The sequence below is a fragment of the Oncorhynchus keta genome, chromosome 7 (genome assembly GCF_023373465.1).
Source record: "Oncorhynchus keta strain PuntledgeMale-10-30-2019 chromosome 7, Oket_V2, whole genome shotgun sequence".
Taxonomy (NCBI): Eukaryota; Metazoa; Chordata; class Actinopteri; order Salmoniformes; family Salmonidae; genus Oncorhynchus; species Oncorhynchus keta.
This window is the reverse complement of record NC_068427.1, coordinates 24,497,534-24,519,381: the sequence shown is the minus strand read 5'-3', so window position 1 is coordinate 24,519,381 and position 21,848 is coordinate 24,497,534. Positions and strand designations below refer to the sequence as shown.

At 43.8% G+C, this 21,848-nt stretch overlaps 1 protein-coding gene and 1 long non-coding RNA gene across 2 annotated transcripts in view; both read right to left on the bottom strand.

Moving 5' to 3' along the window:
• LOC118386188 (NALCN channel auxiliary factor 1-like) overlaps window positions 1-21,848 on the bottom strand; it is a 176,102-nt gene that overhangs the window by 105,487 nt on the left and 48,767 nt on the right. The gene's annotated exons all lie outside the window — the stretch shown is intronic.
• Window positions 8,110-9,097, bottom strand: LOC127931090 (uncharacterized). The gene is made up of 3 exons (XR_008139779.1): window positions 8,714-9,097; window positions 8,504-8,678; window positions 8,110-8,468 (listed from the first exon to the last, which is right to left on the bottom strand). It is a non-coding gene; the product is annotated as an uncharacterized LOC127931090 (long non-coding RNA).

Genomic DNA, 21,848 nt, shown 5'->3' with positions numbered 1-21,848 from the left:
GAAAAACTGAACATTTGCTATCTAACTGAGAGTCTCCTCATTGAAAACATCTGAAGTTCTTCAAAGGTAAATTATTTTATTTGAATGCTTTTCTTGTTTTTGTGAAAATGTTGCATGCTGAATGCTAGGCTTAATGGTATGCTAGCTATCAATACTCTTACACAAATGCTTGTTTAGCTATGGTTCAAAAGCATATTTTGAAAATCTGAGATGACAGTGTTGTTAACAAAAGGCTAAGCTTGAGAGCTAATATATTTATTTAATTTCATTTGCGATTTTCATGAATAGTTAACGTTGCGTTATGCTAATGAGCTTGTGGCGATAATTACACTCCTGGATACAGGTTTTTTTCGTAGCCAAACGTGATGAACAAAACGGAGCGATTTGTCCTACACAAATAATCTTTTTGGAAAAACTGAATATTTGCTATCTAACTGAGAGTCTCCTCATTGAAACCATCTGAAGTTCTTCAAAGGTAAATTATTTTATTTGAATGCTTTTCTTATTTTGTGAAAATGTTGCATGCTGAATGCTAGGCTTAATGGTATACTAGCTATCAATACTCTTACACAAATGCTTGTTTAGCTATGGTTCAAAAGCATATTTTGAAAATCTGAGATGACAGTGTTGTTAACAAAAGGCTAAGCTTGAGAGCTAATATATTTATTTCATTTCATTTGCGATTTTCATGAATAGTTAACGTTGCGTTATGCTAATGAGCTTGAGTCTATAAATAGGATCCCGGATACGGGATTGCTCGTCGCAACAGGTTAATACAGGTAATGAGTGGAGAACAGAGGGTCTGTGAGAGCCGGAATTCTTACTGGTTGGTAGGTGATCAAATACTTATGTCATGCAATACAATGCTAATTAATTACTTAAAAATCATACAATGTGATATTCTGGATTTTTGTTTTAGATTCCGTCTCTCACAGTTGAAGTGTACCTATGATAAGAATTACAGACCTCTACATGCTTTGTAAGTAGGAAAACCTGCAAAACCGGCAGTGTATCAAATACTTGTTCTCCCCACTGTATGTGTAGCCCAGCATTCAACCTCAATGCTGGACACTTTTATAACTGACAGTAACCTAGTGACAATGCCATGTTGCCATGGTTACAGCAGCACCACTGGAATCTGTGTGGATGGAGGCCAGAGGTAATAGGCTAAAGGTTAAACAGAAGATGTACTCAAGAAGATGACAGAGATGTGTAGTGTGTGTGTGTGTCCATGTGTGTATGTGTTCATGTGCGTGTGTGCTCCAGTGTATTAGAATAAATAACAATGATAACATAGGGTTGAACATCCGGTAAGAAAGCTGTCATACTACCTGTGACACACACGCACACACGCACGCGCGCACACACACACACACACACGCAGAAACGCACTCACACGCACACACACATACACAAGAGCCAAGCCCAGAGAGCGTCCTTGGTGTGTGTTTAGAGGTCCCTCAGGATGACTCTCTGACCTCAATTGTACCACTCTCACTCTGTGGTTTGATCACTCAGCTGTTTCGGAGCTAAGCATCTGTAAGGTGTTACTGTACATGTGTGTGTGGGTTTTATGTTATTCTATCCTTGTGGGGACCTACAAATTATTTCCTCAAAATCCTATTTACCTTAACCCTTACACTTACCCTAACCTTAACCTGTAACCCTAAACCTAACCACTAACCCCTTACCTTTACCCTAACCCTGATTCTGACCCTAACCCTAATTGTAACCCTTACACCAAACCCGTAAGCTTAAAATAGCCTTTGTTCCTCATGTCCTTATTTACTGATTTCCACTTCTAATAGAAGCCCATCCTCTTGATTATTAATGTTACTGAATCACTTAATTTCCAAAGTACGCTTTGGCAATGTACATTGTTACATCAATAAAACAATTGCGGACATGCAAATCCCACTCCAACTGGCTCCCCAAATCCTTAACATTGCTCCTACTGACAGGAAAAAACTCAAACAGGATTTAAAACTCCACCAATAATCTCCATCCCTAGTTTCTTTAACAGTTTACATGGCCTGGTTATCCACCCCTGCGACTGCTTTTAAAATCAGTAGCTAATATTTGTGTCCCCTGCCTATTAACTTCTTCGAGTTAGGGGGCGCTCTTTAAATTTGTGGATAAAAAACGTTCACGTTTTAAACAAGATATTTTGTCACGAAAAGATGCTCGACTATGCATGTAATTGACAGCTTTGGAAAGAAAAAACTCTGACGTTTCCAAAACTGCAAAGGTATTATCTGTGAGTGCCCCAGAACTAATGCTACAGGCGAAACCAAGATGAAGTTTCATACAGGAAATGCCCCAGATTCTGAAGGCGCTGTGTTCCAATGTCTCCTTATATGGCTATGAATGCGCCAGGAATGAGCCTGCCCTTTCTGTCGTTTCTACAAGGTGTCTGCAGCATTGTGACGTATTTGTAGGCATATCATTGGAAGATTGACTATAAGAGACTACATTTACCAGGTGTCCGCCCGGTGTCCTGTGTCGAAATTATTGCGTAATCTCTAGGTCCATGCGCGTTCCATTTCTTCAGAAGAGAAAGTCAACTGCCACGAAGGATTTATCATCGATAGATATGTGAAAAACACCTTGAGGATTGATTCTAAACATCGTTTGCCATGTTTCTGTCGATATTATGGAGTTAATTTGGAAAAAAGTTCGCGTTTTAATGACTTAATTTTCGTTTTTTTTCTTACCCAAACGTGATGAAGAAAACGGAGCAATTTGTCGACACAAATAATATTTTTGTAAAAACTGAACATTTGCTATCTGACTGAGAGTCTCCTCATTGAAAACATCTGAAGTTCTTCAAAGGTAAATGATTTTATTTGAATGCTTTTCTGGTTTTTGTGAAAATGTTGCCTGCTGAATGCTAACGCTAAATGCTACACTAGCTATCAATAGCTATCAATACTGTTACACAAATGCTTGCTTTGCTATGGTTGAGAAGCATATTTTTGAAAATCTGAGATGACAGTGTTGTTAACAAAAGGCGAAGCTTGAGAGCTAGCATATTGATTTCATTTCATTTGCGATTTTCATGAATAGTTAACGTTGCGTTATAGTAATTGGCTTGAGGCTGTAGTCACGATCCCGGATCCGGGATGGCTCGACGCAAGAAGTTAATGATATGTGTTGTAAATACAGTATGTTCTTGCATGGATTTTTTTTATTTTATTTTTTACCGCTTTTTCTCCCCAATTTCGTGGTATCCAATTGTTTTTAGTAGCTACTATCTTGTCTCATCACTACAACTCCCGCACGGGCTCGGGAGAGACGAAGGGTGAAAGTCATGCATCCTCCGATACACAACCCAACCAACACTAACTGCTTCTTAACACAGCGCGCATCCAACCTGGAAGCCAGCCGCACCAATGTGTAGGAGGAAACACCTGGCAACCTTGGTTAGCGTGCACTGCGCCCAGCCAGCCACAGGAGTCGCTGGTGCGCGATGAGACAAGGATATCCCTACCGGCCAAGCCTTCACTAACCTGGACGGCGCTAGGCCAACTGTGCGTCACCCCACAGACCTCCCGGTCGCGGCCAGGTTACGACAGAGCCTGGGCGCGAACCCAGGGTCTCTGGTGACACAGCTGGCGCTGCAGTACAGCGCCCTTAACTACTTGCATGGACTTTAACCTGTTAAGCCGACCCACACCGCATGTGGTCGCGTAATCATAGCCTCAAGCTCATTACCATAACGCAACGTTAGCGATTTCTAAAAATCGCAAATGAAATGAAATAAATATGCCTGCTCTCAAGCTTATCCCTTTCTTAACAATCCTGTCGTCTCAGATTTTCAAAACATGCTTTAGAACCAGAGAAAATCAATAATTTGTGTAAGAGTGGTGATAGCTAGCTTAGCATTTAGCGTTAGCATTTAGCACGCAACATATTCACAAAAACCAGCAAAGGGATCAAATAAAATAATTTACCTTTGAAGAACTTCAGATGTTTCAATGAGGAGACTCTCAGTTACATAGCAGATGTCCAGTTTTTCCTGAAAGATGCTTGTGTAGGACACAACGTTCCGTTTTGTTACTATGCATTTGGCTACCGAAACTGACCGAAAATTCAGTCACCTAAACGTCAAACTTTTTTCCGAATTAACTCCATAATATCGACTGAAACATGGAAAACGTTGTTTGAATCAATCCTCAAGGTGTTTTGTCATATATCTCTTCATTGAAATCCCGTCCCTGGAAGCGTGCATTCTTCTCTGATTCGGATGGAAAAATACTGGTAGCTGACTTTTGCGCACCAATTTCCACGCAGACACCGTGCGGGACACTTGGCAATTGTAGTCTCTTATGGTCAATCTTCCAATGATATGCCTACAAATACGTCACAATGCTGCAGACACCTGGGGGAAACGATAGGAAGTGTCCGTTCATTCCTGTCGCATTCACAGCCATATAAGGCGATCATGGAAAACGTGCCGTCAGAAATCCTGTTGATTTCCTGGTCACTCAAACATCTTGGTTTTGCCTGTAGATTTTGTTCTATGGCACTCACAGTGAAAATCTTTGCAGTTCTGGAAACGTCAGAGTGTCTTCTTTCCAAAACTATCAATTCCAAGCATAGTCGAGCATCTTTTCGTGACAAAATATTGCGCTAAAAACGGGCACGTCTTTTTATCCAAAAATGAAATACTGCCCCTATAGGTCTAACAGGTTAAAAAACAAAAAAGGTACTTACCAATAATTCCTATCCAATTCCTATCTTTATGCACCTTGGCCATTGAAACTTAGAGAGAGACTCAGTGTGATAGTGAGGGACAGAGAGAGAGAGATTCAATGTGATAGAGAGAGTGTGAGACAGTGTGATAGCAAGAGAGTTAGAGATAGGACTGAAAGAAAGAGAGATGTAGAGTTTGAGGTGAGAGGTGTGTGGTGCATTGCAGGTGAGAGAGAGGGAGTCAGGCCCCTGCAGTGCTCTACTGTAAGGCAGTCCAAACCAGACCCATGTTACCTGCCATCGCAAAAAAAAATGTATTATTATTTCTGCCTCGTGTCTCCACTGTGAGATGGGAAGGACGTGGAGTCTGCTAATAAAATTATTTTATCGATAGGAATGGGGAAAAGGGGGACTCCTTTTATCCACCTCTGTCCTGTGACTGCTTTTAGAGTCAGTAGCTGCTATTTGTGTCCCCTACCTTTTAATGATATGTGTTGTAAATACTGTATGTTTTTGCATGGACTTTAACCTCTACGAACTCCCCATCACGCATGCGGGAGCGTAATCATCGCCTGACACTAATTTGCATAACGCGTCGGACATAAATATCCCTAGAAAATATTCCTATTCATGAAAATCACCAATGAAATATATTAGCCTTTTGTTAATCACCCTGTCATCTCAGATTTTCAAAATATGCTTTACAACCAAAGCTAGACAAGCATTTGTGTAAGTTTATCATAGCCTAGCATAGCATTATGCCCTGCTAGCAGCAGGCAACATTTTCACGAATATAAGAAAAGCAATCAAATTAAATAATTTACCTTTGAAGAACTTCTGATGTTTTCACTCACGAGACTCTCAGTTAGATAGCAAATGTTCCTTTTTTCCAAAAAGATTATTTTTGTCGGCGAAATAGCTCCGTTTGTTCTTCACGTTAGGCTGAGAAATCGACCGGAAAATGCGGTCACTACAACGCCAAACTCTTTTCCAAATTAGCTCCATAACATCGACAGAAACATGGCAAACGTTGTTTAGAAACAATCCTCAAGGTGTTTTTCACATATCTGTTCGACAATATATCCACCGGGACAATTGGTTTCTCATTAGAAGCGATTGGAATAATGGCTACCTCTGTACTTTACGCAAGATTTTCTGCGGGAGCCGTCATGCGACCACTTGCTCAATGTGGTCCCTTACGGCTATTCTTCAATATAAATGTGTAAAAAGACATCACAATGCTGTAGACACCTTGGGGAATACGTAGAAAGCGTAAGCTCATTCGTAGCCCATTCACAGCCATATAAGCAGTCATTGGCATGCAGCGCTTTCAAAATATGGGGCACTTCCTGGTTGGATTTTTATCTGGGTTTCACCTGTAACATCAGTTCTGTTGCACTCACAGACAATATCTTTGCAGTTTTGGAAATGTTAGAGTGTTTTCTATCCCAAGCCGTCAATTATATGCATAGTCGAGCATCTTGTCGTGACAAAATATCCTGTTTAAAACGGGAACGTTTTTTATCCAAAAATTAAAATACTGCCCCCTAGTCACAAAAGGGTATTAAGAAATGTCTGCTTTGCCTGTATTTTATCACTTGACTGCTTTGCGGCACAGTTATTTCCCTATATTGGTCACGTGGTTATTGTAAAAGAGAATGTGTTCTCAATGATTTACCTGGTTAAATAATTGTTAAATGAAATAATAAAAACAAAAAAATGAATTACCAAAAATTCCTAGAGAGAGACAGACTCGATGTGACAGTAAGAGAGAGAGAGGGGGAGAGGCTGTGTGATCGTAAGAGAGAGGCAGAGAGAGAGAGAATGAGAGAGAGAGAGAGAGAGTCTCAGTGTTATAGTAAAAGAGAAGGAGCGAGACTCAGTGTGATAGTAAAAGAGAAGGAGATATAGAGACTCAGTGTGATAGTAAGAGAGAATGAGAGATAGAGAGACTCAGTGTGATAGTAAGAGAGAAGGAGAGATAGAGAGTCTCAGTGTGATAGTAAGAGAGAGGCAGAGAGAGAGAGACTCAGCGTGATAGTAAGAGAGGAGAGAGAGAGAGAGAGAGAGAGAGAGAGAGAGAGAGAGAGAGAGAGAGAGAGAGAGAGAGAGAGAGAGAGAGAGAGAGAGAGAGAGAGAGAGAGAGAGAGAGAGAGAGAGAGAGAGAGAGAGAGAGAGAGACTCAGTGTGATAGCAAGAGAGAGGCAGAGAGAGAGAGAGAGACTCAGTGTGATAGTAAGAGAGAGGCAGAGAGAGAGACTCAGTGTGAGAGAGACAGAGCGAGACAGTGTGATAGTAAGAGAGAGGGAGAGAGAGAGAGAGTGTGATAGGGAGAGAGAGAGAGAGAGAGACAGTGTGATAGTAAGAGAGAGGGAGAGAGAGAAAGAGACAGTGTGATAGTGAAAGAGCGACTCAGTGAGCGAGAGAGAGAGAGACAGAGAGAGAGACTAAGTGTGTGTGAGAGAGAGAGACAGAGAGAGAGACAGTGTGATAGTAAGAGAGAGGGAGAGAGAGAAAGAGACAGTGTGATAGTAAGAGAGAGGCAGAGAGAGAGAGAGACTCAGTGTGATAGTAAGAGAGAGGCAGAGAGAGAGACTCAATGTGATAGTAAGAGAGAAGGAGAGAGAGAGAGAGAGAGAGAGGGAGAGAGAGAGAGAGACTCAGTGTGAGAGAGACAGAGCGAGAGAGAGAGAGAGAGAGTGTGATAGCAAGAGAGAGACAGTGTGATAGTAAGAGAGAGGGAGAGAGAGAGAGAGTGTGATAGGGAGAGAGAGAGAGACAGTGTGATAGTAAGAGAGAGGGAGAGAGAGAAAGAGTGCGTGATAGTAAGAGAGAGACAGTGTGATAGTAAGAGAGAGGGAGAGAGAGAAAGAGACAGTGTGATAGTGAAAGAGCGACTCAGTGAGCGAGAGAGAGAGATACAGAGAGAGAGACTAAGTGTGTGTGAGAGAGAGAGACAGAGAGAGAGAGAGAGACTCAGTGTGATAGTAAGAGAGAGGGAGAGAGAGAGAGACAGAGAGAGAGACTAAGTGTGTGTGAGAGAGAGAGAGACAGAGAGAGAGAGAGACTCAGTGTGATAGTAAGAGAGTTAGAGATAGGACTGAAAGAAAGAGAGATGTGAAGTTGGAGGTGAGAGGTGTGTGGTGCATTGCAGGTGAGAGAGAGGGAGTCAGGCTCCTGCAGTGCTCTACTGTAAGGCAGTCCAAACCAGACCCATGTTACCTGCCATCGCAAATAAAAATGTATTATTATTTCTGCCTTGTGTCTCCACTGTGAGATGGGAAGGACGTGGAGTCTGCTAATAAAATTATTTTATCGATAGGAATGGGGAAAAGGGGATGTTGATTAGCACACCAAAGAAATGATGTGCGTAAGAAAGACGGCCCATTTCACACCATGATGTGCTCAGTTTGCAGGTGAACTTTTCCTCAATTTTGATTTGATTTCCTTCATTTTGATTAGATTTTTTAAACTTTGAATGTGGGACTGACTCGCCCATGGATTGATGTTTCAGCATCGTCTCAACGAAGCGTTCGCCGTTCGACTAGCCATGGGCGACATGAAAGCGCAGGTACTGTACAAGCCTGGCAAGAGTAGGCTCGAATAAGCGGCAGGTGCACGATCAACATCTACCTTCGGAACAGGAATGACGCCTGAGCTGGATCTACCTTCGGAACAGGAATGACGCCTGAGCTGGATCTACCTTCGGAACAGGAATGACGCCTGAGCTGGATCTACCTTCGGAACAGGAATGACGCCTGAGCTGGATCTACCTTCGGAACAGGAATGACGCCTGAGCTCGATCTACCTTCGGAACAGGAATGACGCCTGAGCTGGATCTACCTTCGGAACAGGAATGACGCCTGAGCTGGATCTACCTTCGGAACAGGAATGACGCCTGAGCTGGATCTACCTTCGGAACAGGAATGACGCCTGAGCTGGATCTACCTTCGGAACAGGAATGACGCCTGAGCTGGATCTACCTTCGGAAAAGGAATGACGCCTGAGCTGGATCTACCTTCGGAACAGGAATGACGCCTGAGCTGGATCTACCTTCGGAACAGGAATGACGCCTGAGCTGGATCTACCTTCGGAACAGGAATGACGCCTGAGCTGGATCTACCTTCGGAACAGGAATGACGCCTGAGCTCGATCTATGTCAAGTTTTTTTTATTCCATTTTTTTTTACAGTCCAATGCAGCTGTTTTTATCTCACAATTCAATCATTTGTGGGTTAAAATTAAGTACCTTACTGTGGTTGTTTTCAATCCAAATGGTCAAAGAGCAATTTGTCAAGCAATCATTTTGCTATGACCGTTTGGGAGTGGTCTGAGTGTGGAAGGGAAAACTGAAAACTAGCTGTTATTGACAGAGATGTTTGGAACTCTATATATGATTGGTCTATTACCTAATTTACTGCCGGGTGATGTCACCAAGAAGGCCAAAACTCCATCCCACCAAAACAAGCTGAAATTCCAGGCTGTCTTTTCAAACAGCTCTTACACTAAAAGGACATGATCATCATTTTCGCAATTTCACACTATTCTTCTAAACTCATATTGTGGAATATATAAAACACAGGTAAATCTAGTTTTTGACTGCACTGAGCCTTTAAGTATTTTGTTTGCTTATTGGATAGTGAGAGATAGAGGTGAAAGGTAGATAAGAGCGTGTTGAAAGAGTAATCTATTTGAAGCCATGCTGGCAGCAGTACACTGTGCATGTGCTCCAGAGGTAGTGTCTTAGACCACTGCACCACCCCAGGCCACAGGATCTACATAACGTTGTTTAAACTTTGTAGTGTTGGTGTTTCCTTACTCGGTGTTGTGTTGGGGTTTGGTTTTCTCTCTCTCTCTCTCTCTCTCTCTCAATTCAAAGGGCTTTATTGGTATGGGAAATGTGTTTACATTAACAAAGCAAGTGGAATAGACAATAAACCAAAGGGAGGTAAACAAAGGAAGTAAACAATCAGAAATGAACAGTTAACATTGCATGTTATACATGTTATATTATTGGCCTTGTAAAGTGTTGTAGAAATGTGCAAATAGTTGTAGTATGAAAGGGAAAATAAATAAACAGATAAATATAGGTTGTATTTACAATGGTGTGTGTGCTCCACTGGTTTCTCTTAACTTGTGGCAACAGGTCACACATCTTACTGCTGTGGTATTTCATCTAACTGATAGGGGAATTTATCAAGATTGGATTTGTTTTCTCATTCTTTTTGGGTCTGTGATATCTGAAGGAAATATGTGTCTCTAATATGGTCATACATTTGGCATTAGGTTAAGAGCCAGGCGGCCTCTCTCAATAGCAAGGTTATGCTCACTGCGTCTGTACATAGTAAAGGGTTAGGGTTAGGGTTAGGGTTAGGGTTAGGGTTAGCTTTCCTTGATTTTTGGTCAGTCACAGTGGTCAGGTATTCTGCTACTGTGTACTCTCTGTGTGGGCCAAATAACATTCCAGTTCTCTCTCTCTCTCTCTCTCTCTCTCTCTCTCTCTCTCTCTCTCTCTCTCTCTCTCTCTCATATCCCCTCTCTCATATCCCCTCTCTCTCATATCCCCTCTCTCATATCCCCTCTCTCATATCCCCTCTCTCTCATATCCCCTCTTTCTCATATCCCCTCTCTCATATCCCCTCTCTCTCATATCCCCTCTCTCATATCCCCTCTCTCATATCCCCTCTCTCATATCCCCTCTCTCATATCCCCTCTCTCATATCCCCTCTCTCTCATATCCCTCTCTCATATCCCCTCTCTCATATCCCCTCTCTCTCATATCCCCTCTCTCTCATATCCCCTCTCTCTCATATCCCCTCTCTCTCATATCCCCTCTCTCTCTCATATCCCCTCTCTCTCTCATATCCCCTCTCTCATATCCCCTCTCTCTCATATCCCCTCTCTCATATCCCCTCTCTCTCATATCCCCTCTCTCTCATATCCCCTCTCTCTCTCAGCCTGTCATGTGAGGAGGAAAACAGAAGAGGAAAGAGACATTAAACGTGTTGATATATGATGAATCACATACATTACATTACCACAGGGTACCTAGCCAGAGAGAGCTGCTTGGCCCATCAATACAGAGAGAACTCAATACTTCCGGTGCTACTCTTGCACACGGGCATACATATGTAGGATCTTCATTTGATCACCCTGTTGCAGGAGAACTACAACTTGTAGTGTATTTGAGATTTTTAAAGGCTTCTGAAGTTTGTAGTTTCCACTTGAACATTTCAGACTTGATTTTCCTTTACAAAAAAAGTATCAACCCCTTCAAAAATGTCCATTATTTATAATCCACATTTCCTGTTAATTTGAACAAACTGGCTCAAATTAAGATCCTACATCTGTACATACAGAACACACACATACTGTATGCATGTGTGATGGACATCACTACGCTTGCTTAACAGTATACTATTTATTCCTTACTGGTCCTTGATCTAGTATCCTCTGTCTCACAAACACACGTGACGGCCCTCTTGACAAGGCTCTAGCCAGTTATGCCAACGAAAAGCTAGCAACTTCCATTTCACTGGTGGTGATAATTAAAGCTGAGAAATGAGGTTACCAATTAAACTTTGTTACACATGCAACAATGTACACACACACACACACACACACACACACACACACACACACACACACACACACACACACACACACACACACACACACACACACACACACACACACACACACACACACACACACACACACACACACGTATGATGCATACATGAGCCAAGTCCAGTTGATCAAACACCAGAACAGACAGAGTCACGTCAGACACCTGTACAGACAGGCTATCTCTCTGGGAGGAGATATCAGCAACACTGTAAAACAGTCGGTGAGAAGAAACACACACACACAAACCTTTAATGCATGCCTCTGCAAATGCATCTTGTTGCTGCATGCCAGGTGTCTTGTATTGCCAAAGACAAGATGGTTTTCCTCTAAAGTGGATTATCAGTTATCAATAGTGTATTACGGGGAAGGGGCCTGGCCTACAGAGGGCTGTACAGTAGCCTGTGTATCTGTGAGGGTTGTAGTGCACGTGCCAGGAGTCAGAGGTCAGTAGAATATGCTGGACATGCTCCTCCACCAGCACCCAGCCAAGGAGCAGGACTGCCAGGTCATCACTACTACTGTAATACACCACAGATAAGCAGCCCATGTCAACACTCCAACCACTCTGTGTGTATGTGGTTGCTCCTTATTCGTTCCCAAAATGCACACACACACACACACACACACACACACACACACACACACACACACACACACACACACACACACACACACACACACACACACACACACACACACACACACACACACACACACACACACACACACACACATACACACACACACACACAGAGAGGGAGATATCTTCTGAGGCTGTTTTCCCTGAACAGCATAATCATTCCTCAGGTTAAAACAGACTATGGAAGTGAAAACGACTGGAAACAGCAGCACAACCCCCTGATGTGAGAGTGACAGCTAACAGGACTTGGCTACAGTTACAGTTAGGAAATCACACTGCTGCAAGAGCTGCTGATCAAGCAATGTTTTACACAAGCACATAGTAAGTAGCCAGTTAGCTTAGCTGGGGGGATCCAGGAGGGCAAGCAATGTTTTACACAAGCACATAGTAAGTAGCCAGTTAGCTTAGCTGGGGGGATCCAGGAGGGCAAGCAATGTTTTACACAAGCACATAGTAAGTAGCCAGTTAGCTTAGCTGGGGGGATCCAGGAGGGCAAGCAATGTTTTACACAAGCACATAGTAAGTAGCCAGTTAGCTTAGCTGGGGGGATCCAGGAGGGCAAGCAATGTTTTACACAAGCACATAGTAAGTAGCCAGTTAGCTTAGCTGGAGGGATCCAGGAGGGCAAGAAAGGTTTGCCATACAAGCTCTATTTTGGTTGCCTCTGTCAGGAAATTACACTGATACATTTTTTTTGTTTCATTAGGTGTTGTAGAATTTGATATAAAACAAAGGAATTTGGGGGGTTGACTGCTCTGTTGTCTACACTGATTAAATCACTAGACCTCGATCACTATCTTTGAGAATACCATATAAGTATCATCAGCTTTCAAAACAGTTCAACATGTTTTTCTTTTATCATATCTTGGACCAGAGTGAGGCTGTATCTCGACCTGCCTCTACCTGTTGTTCCTGCAGTGGGGAGGATTCACCATCACCCTCTAATGTTTCCCTCGTTTATCTGCAGAAAATTGCGTGCTGTGTGAAGGCATCAACTCGTGTACTGCTCGAGTGCTCCAGAAGCTGTGACTTGCGGGAGCGGGGTGGTCCTTGACTGAACAGCCAATCATATTTCTCAAATATAAATCGCATGACATTTACACATGTAGTCTTCAATGGTTTTCAATTGTAGACCGCGACAGAGCAGGTAAATGTTGAACTGTAATGCAAAAATGTGTTGATAAGTTACTGGCCTCCTCGGGCCAGTGACTGATGAGAGCCATTGGCCTGTTAATGTTGGACCCTGCATGCAAAATAAAATAAATACATGTGCCAGAAAACAATAGCTTAAGTGTATTTTGACTGAAAATGTGTCTGTAAATCGGCTGTATAGCCGACAGCCGGCGCAAGTGGAAAACACTGATCAAGTCTTCAGTAGTGTAGGCTAGAGTTCCAAAAGGACAACAACAACTCATCCCTCACCCTGATTGACAGCAATCTGCACTCAGCAGTCAACTGTACCTACAAAAACAAGACTTAGAGCTAGCTACCGGTCCAGCTGATGTTTTAAGTCTCAGGTAAGTTGTTCATCACACATAAACAACACATATGTACTGTATACTGAGCAGACCAATTAAAGCTCCAAATTCACTATGTAAGTTTATCACCACAGAATGAGGAGAGAATGAAATATCCTTGTAGTGTTTCTCCACAGGAGAGCTACATGCATGTCTCCTTATTCTGTGTGAAGCATCACAGCCTCCTCTCCTGTAGTCTCCTCTCTGCTTATAGCAGTAAAGACTGGCACAGATACAGTCACAAAGGTAATTATAAAACCAGGGAAATCACACACACACACACACACACACACACACACACACACACACACACACACACACACACACACACACACACACACACACACACACAATACACCAGTTAAAGAACTGTTTATCTTTGAGAGTTTTAATTCATTCACAGAGGTCCCAGGTCTTCCATTGTGTTTTTCTCAGGTCCATGTAGCAACAGAACCGTCGACTGTTCCCCTCTGGGTGTCACTGGCCCAGTAAAACCACCCCGCTCTGCTGCTTTGCTTTGCCTCTGTAGAGAAGTCTTTTTTCAATCATCTGGTGAAAACTGTATTCCTCATAACAAGAGATATTACACAAGTGAAGCACAAAAAACTGCAAAGTGCTGTGTGTGTGTTTGCGTGTTCGTGTGTGTTTGCGTGTGTGTGTGTGTTTGCGTGCTCATGTACGTGTGTGTGTGTGTTTGCGTGTGTGTGTGTGTGTGCGTGTGAGTGTTTGTTTGTCCGTGCCCCATGACCAGTGTTTACTGCTGAAAAAAACACCTGTAGAGAGAGAGCAGGTCACACCATCATTAACACCTAAACTCACTCAGTCTAACACACATTAACACCTCTGCATGCTTAATAACGACACCTACATTGACTTAGTCTTCCACCGTCACAATTCAAATTAAATCTAGAACGACATTGTGGCAAGACAGACAGACAGACAGACAGACAGACAGACAGACAGACAGACAGACAGACAGACAGACAGACAGACAGACAGACAGACAGACGAACAAAGCACGTTTACTTGCTCCAAAGCATCGCCAAAGATGATACAGTCTAGATTCACACTCAGGTACAGTACATACAGACACAACAACACCAAATCAATGGTATCTTGCTTGCTTACTCAAACACAAACATGCAAACACATGTGAAAAATACCCAGTCTCTCGCTCCATAGGGATATCCCTTGTATTTTTCTCTCCCTCTCTAGGGATACACATGCCTGCTAGTACAGACCCGGCCCTCTTTCTCTTCCATGTCTCTCCTTCCCTGTTTCTCTACCCCCTATCTCCACCTCTCTCCTTCCCTGTTTCTCTACCCCCTATCTCCACCTCTCTCCTTCCCTGTTTCTCTACCCCCTATCTCCCCTCTCTCCTTCCCTGTTTCTCTACCCCCTATCTCCTTCTCTCTCTCCCCTCTTTCTCTACCCCCTCTCCCCTCTCTCCTCCCTTTCCTACCCTTTCTCTCCTTCTCTCTCTCCTTCCCTTTTTCTCTACTTCTTTATTTCTCTCTTCCTCTCTATCTATATTACTCCCTCTCTTCTTCCCACATCTCTCCCTCTGCCTACTCAATCTGTGTGTGTGTTGCTGTGTGTAGCTGTGTGTGTATGTGTGTAGCTGTGTGTGTCTCTGTGTGTAGCTGTGTGTGTATCTGTGTGTATCTGTGTGTGTCTCTGTGTATGTCTCTGTGTGTATCTGTGTGATCTGTGTGTATGTAGCTGTGTGTGTCTGCGTTTACCTGTGTGTGTGTCTGTGTGTGTGTGTGTATCTGTGTGTATCTGTGTGTAGCTGTGTGTGTAGCTGTCAGGCAGCCTAGAGCTACAACATTCCCCTACAGAACACTGTTAGACTCTAATCCTCCTCTCCTTCACTCTTCCCTTTCTCTCCCCTCATCCTCTAATCCTCCTCCCCTTCCCTCTTCCCTTTCTCTCCCCTCATCCCCTAATCCTCCTCCCCTTCACTCTTCCCTTTCTCTCCCCTCATCCTCTAATCCTCCTCCCCTTCCCTCTTCCCTTTCTCTCCCCTCATCCTCTAATCCTCCTCCCCTTCCCTCTTCCCTTTCTCTCCCCTCATCCTCTAATCCTCCTCCCCTTCCCTCTTCCATTTCTCTCCCCTCATCCTGTAATCCTCCTCCCCTTCCCTCTTCCCTCTTCCCTTTCTCTCCCCTCATCCTCTAATACTCCTCCCCTTCCCTCTTCCCTTTCTCCCCCATCATCCTCTAATCCTCCTCCCCTTCCCTCTTCCATTTCTCTCCCCTCATCCTGTAATCCTCCTCCCCTTCCCTCTTCCCTTTCTCTCCCCTCATCCTCTAATACTCCTCCCCTTCCCTCTTCCCTTTCTCTCCCCTCATCCTCTAATCCTCCTCCCCTTCCCTCTTCCCTTTCTCTCCCCTCATCCTCTAATCCTCCTCCCCTTCCCTCTTCCATTTCTCTCCCCTCATCCTGTAATCCTCCTCCCCTTCCCTCTTCCCTCTTCCCTTTCTCTCCCCTCATCCTCTAATACTCCTCCCCTTCCCTCTTCCCTTTCTCCCCCATCATCCTCTAATCCTCCTCCCCTTCCCTCTTCCATTTCTCTCCCCTCATCCTGTAATCCTCCTCCCCTTCCCTCTTCCCTTTCTCTCCCCTCATCCTCTAATACTCCTCCCCTTCCCTCTTCCCTTTCTCCCCCATCATCCTCTAATCCTCCTCCCCTTCCCTCTTCCCTTTCTCTCCTCTCATCCTCTAATCCTCCTCCCCTTCCCTTCCCACATCCTCCTACTCCTCCTTCTCTTTTTGTCTTTCCTCGTCTAATTCATGCCTGACTTTTTTATTCTTCCCTGCTCCCTCTTCCTCCCAACGCTGAAAGGAGAAGACTCCTACGCATCTCCCCTATCTCCTCTCCTCCATACTCCTTTTCTTCCCCTCCTCACTTCCTCCAACTCATATTCTTCTCCCTTTCCTCCTCCCTGCCTTCCACTTTTTTTCCAGCTCCTTTCCCTCGCTTTCCTCCCCCTACCTCCTCCTCCTTGTCTCTTTCCTATTCCACTCTTCCCTCTGACACGCTGCACATTCGGTCCTTTTCTGCTCACTAAACAGTCCATCAGCACCCTATATTCTCTGGCCATCACGTCATTACTCTGCTCTCCTTTCTGTACTCTATGCTTGTTCTCTTTCTTTAGTCTTCCGATGTCAAACTCAAATTCCATATAATTGGACTTTTACATTCATCAACAACTCTTTGTATCACTGTATTTCTGTCTGTCTCACTCTCTGTCTGTCGCTGTCTTTCTGCGTTTTCCTCTCTCTCCTTGTATCTGTATCTTTCCCAGTTTGTGGCCACTCCCCTCCCCTCTATCTCTCTTTATCTCTCTAGATGTGTTATCTGTTCTTTCACACAGCAACCCAGTGAACCTGTGATGCCTGCCACTGTCGGTGTCTGGCTGTAAGCAGAGATGATATTGTTTGTTTAGACACACAGACAGCTCTTATTTACCCCACACTGAGAGATGACAATTCTTATTTCCCAGACACACAGAGGGAGAGAACGTTAATGTATGCCAATGTCCTGGGTCATGACACACACACAGCTCCATAATGCCTGGCATTTATCTTTGACTTTTACAGGAATCTGAATGATGAGACCTCCTGACACACAAACAAACACGCGCACACACACACACACACACGCAAACTATAGCACACACTGATGCACACATAAACACACACACACTGTGTTCTCAGGATGTAAAACAGCACTGATTCCTATAATTATTCATATGACAGAAGGAAGCCTCTGCAATATAATCCTTGTGCTTCCACAAACATATTGAGGGACAGAAAGGAAAAACAAAAGACCACACTATAGTGAACCAGTGAAATCCATTAGACACCAGCAAACACTCCACTCACACACTTCAAGGAACTATCTTTCTCTCTTTCTTTCTCAATTTCAATTCAAAGGGCATTATTGGCAAAGGAAACATATGTTTGCATTTCCAAAGCAAGTGAAATAGATAATAAACTACCAAAAAACTAACAGTAAACATTACACAAAAGTTCCAAAATAATAAAGACATTTCAAATCTTGCCCCTTTCTTGTGGCAACGGGTCACACAGGTCACGTCTTGCTGTTGTGAAGGCACACTGTGGAATTTCACCCAATAGATATGGGACTTTGTTTTCAAATGATTTGTTGGTCTGTGTAATCTGAGGGAAATATGTGTCTCTAATATTGTCATACATTTGGCAGGAGATTAGGAAGTGCAGCTCAGTTTCCACCTCATTTTGTGGGCAGTGTGCACATAGACTGTCTTCTCTTGAGAGCCAGGTCTGCCTACGGCAAGGTCTGCCCATTTCTCAATAGTAAGGCTATGCTCACTGAGTCTATATATAGTCAAAGCTTTCTTTAAGTTTGGGTCAGTCACAGTGGTCAGGTATTCTGCCACTGTGTACTCCCTGTTTAGGGCCAAATAGCATTCTAGTTTGCTCAGGTTTTTTGTTAATTCTTTCCAAGGTGTCAAGTAATAATCCTTTTGTTTTCTCATGATTTGGTTTGGTCTAATTGTGTTGCTGTCCTGGGGCTCTGTAGGGTCTGTTGGTGTTTGTGAACAGAGCCTCTCTCTCTCTCATTCTCTCTCTCTCTCTTTCTCTCACACACACACACACACTGATGCAGTATGTGTGTGTGTGTGTGTGTGTGTGTGTGTGTGTGTGTGTGTGTGTGTGTGTGTGTGTGTGTGTGTGTGTGTGTGTGTGTGTGTGTGTGTGTGTGTGTGTGTGTGTGTGTGTGTGTGTGTGTGTGTGTGTGTGTGTGTGTGTGTGAAGGACATGAGAGGTTTCCTAACAGGCATAGACAATTCACTCTACTGGCACAGAGGGGAAGGGAGACAAGGAGAGAAGGAGTGAAAAAGAGAAAGTAGTTGAAAAAGAAAGGGAGGGCAGGAAGTGTATAATGGAAGTGAGTGGGAGAGGACAAATTCACTCTGTCACACACACACACGCAAACACACATATACACACACCAAATATACAAAAACTATGTGGTTAAATGACAGCCACTAGGTCCCTGGGTGATGCTGGGATATTGGCAGGCCGGCACAGTACCTGTCAATAAAGCCTCCGCTGCAGGCCACACGGCCAGGACCCCGTGCTGTTCACCCAGGTGCCTGATCTATATTTGGGCCCATTCACACCCAGTCTCAGCCAGTAGGGCTCCGGGGGGGTGATTGAATCAACACAATATTAGCATTAGCCACTTTCAATGCAACATACTGAAACAAAACAAACTATGACTTAGTATGCAAAGCGAACTATGTAAGAGTAGGATTAGGAGTAGGATTCTATTGCCTTGACTCAGGCCCATAATCTACACAGACCGGTGCACCATAACCAATCACAGCTGCTGTAGGCCTATATGCAAATAGACCATTGCCATATATGGATTTGTGCTATTCACTTTGAACTGGACTGTTTTACAGCATGATTATTATAGGCTTGTTTTGAGATTAAAGCGAGAGCTGCATGTAGCCACGTGTTCACATTTGTTCATATTCTTTGCTAGTTAGTGAGTTATTAATAGCTCATTTATAGTCAGCAATGTGGGAATGATTGCTTCCTACAAGAGCACAAAATGTGTACATTTCTAGGCATCTCCGAAAAGCAAGTCAGTCAAAGAGATTTTTTATCTTTTAAAGGAGCAGTGTTGTATTTTGAGACTAGCTTGAATAAGCTAAGTAGCCAATTGGCAGAGGGTACCATAATATGTCTGATTCTCTGTATAAATGGTATGGGAATAATAATACATTGTATTTTGTAAAGTGGTTTCTTGTATCAAACAACACAATAAAATGTCCTGTCACCTCCTCTGAAGGACAAGCGTATAAACAGATTAATGTCATGATTTTTGTTGTAGACTCCTCCCCCTTGGCAGGTCTCCTTGGAGAGAAGAATTGGCCCAGGTCTGCCACACCTAGGCCTCACTGACAAACGAGCTACTTGAGCTCCTTAAAATAGAGCTTTCAGTTCACGTCTTTTGCTGCTGCTGCTGCTGGCTAAGGAAGACCATGTCGAACTGCTGTCGCCACTGCCGCTACCATCGCTGGGACCACGATACACCCCACCGACGATAACCTTGCAACATGAGGAGGACCATACATGTGTGAGTGTGGTCGAATACGTCTGCTCAGAATGGCTCCACACCCACGCATGTCCCCCCTCTGTCGCCTGCACTGGACCGGGCTATGGGCTAGCTGCCGCAGCGATTAATGATGAAGGACAAAGAGGAATGACTACCAACGAAGGAACAAACTAAGAAATGTACCAAAGACAGATTAGCAACTGAGAGGTGTTGTCAGCAGCCATTGTAACAACCCTCCAGCAGCGTGGACAATCTCTGGGACTGAATGTATGGTTAGTGTGATTGCATGTGTGAGTGGTGTGTACCCGAGATTATTGTAAATTAAAAACCCTTGAAACCTTTGCAACCTTGCCTGTGTGGTGGCCTGGGATCTCAAAACCTGCTATTTGACATTTAGAGTTGTTGCAGGATTCCAGAACCACACACAGACTGGTTTCGGTTTATAGAATGCCCAGTAACAGCTACACCTTACCTTAATAGGGCAGTACAGTAGAACACTCTACATTCTAGTGAGTCAGTGAAATACATTAGACACCAGCTCTCTCTCTCGCTCTCTGTCTCTGTCTCTCTCTCTGTGTGTGTCTCTTTCACACGGGTGTATGTGACATGAGTCCCTTGGTAGAGAGGGCAGAGGAGAAGAGGTTTTAATAGGCCTCGGATATGCACTCCCCCTGCACAGAGGGGAAGGGAGAAAAGGAGTGAAAAAGAGAGGCTTGCACAGAGCCTGTCAAAAAGCCTTCGCCACAGGGCTAGGACCCCCATGCTGTTCACCCAGGTGCCTGATCTATATTTGGGTCTGTCAAACCCCTGTCTGAGCCAGTAGGGGGCACCTCAGGCGGGGGGGGGGACACATATCTCACATGTCTCGTAGAAGGCCTTCTGGGCCTAAGGGAAAAGTAGTCACCATCCACACCATCATCCACACAATAAACACACAAAGATACAAGCGCTCTGCCACACATAAGTATGGAGATTATAGACCATTGGCAAGTCAACATGAGAAGCTTCATCACCTAAAACAGCTTCATCACCGCGGTAACCAAACAGAGATGGACAGGGCCCTATTGTCCTGAGTCACCTGGCCTGAACCTAGAGGCAGTCAGCTCATAGCTAATACACACTGAGACCAAGAGCATCTAGGGATAATACCCTTATGAATTCACATCAACACAGATGGAAAGAGAAAGAGATTGGAGAAAAGGGTCAGATGATCAAATGATAGAGAAGGTATGAAACAGAGAGGGGGGGAGTTGAGGATAAAGTGCATATGAACACAGACAGAGTAGAGAAGAAAAAAGGTATGACAAGAGTGAAAGAGAGAGAGAGAGAGAGAGAGAGAGAGAGAGAGAGAGAGAGAGAGAGAGAGAGAGAGAGAGAGAGAGAGAGAGCAGTTGAGGATAAGGGATAAGATCAAAACAGAGCCATACCACAGAACACGGAGAGCAGGTACAGTAACACACTCGAGCACGCAAACACCGGCGCACACGCACACACACAACAACATGGCTGTCTAGTGGGTGGTGCAGTCAGCCAAAGCATCTACAGGGGCGCACTACATACAGCACCCAGAGTCACAGAAAGGTCAAAAAGATCATGAAGGACCTCACCCCCGAGCCATGGCCTGTTCACACCGCTATCCTCCAGAAGGTGGAGACAGTACAGGTGCATCAAGGCTGGGACAGAGAGACTGAAAAACAGCTTCTGTCTCCAGGCCATCAGACTAGAAGATAGTCACCACGAGCCGGCCTCCGGTCAATGCCCTGCCCTGTAAATTAGTCACTGTTACTAGCCGGCTATCTCCCGGTACTCCTCCCAGCACCTTAGAGACTGCTGACCTATGTATATAGTCATTGAACACAGGTCATCTGAATAATATTTTCATACTGTTTAACCCACATCATATGTATATCCTATATTCTAGTCTAGGCTCATTTTATATACTGTAACTACTGCTTAACACACCATTTCTATTCACAATTTCACCTTTTATGTCCATACTGTCCATACACACCATTATATATACAGTTGAAGTCGGAAGTTTACATACACCTTAGCCAAATACATTTAAACTCAGTTTTTCACAATTTCTGACATTTAATCCTAGTAAAAATTCCCTGTCTTAGGACAGTTAGGATCACCACTTTATTTTAAGAATGTGAATTGTCAGAATAATAGTAGAGAGAATGATTTATTGCAGCTTTTATTTCTTTCATCATATTCCCAGTGGGTCAGAAGTTTACATACACTCA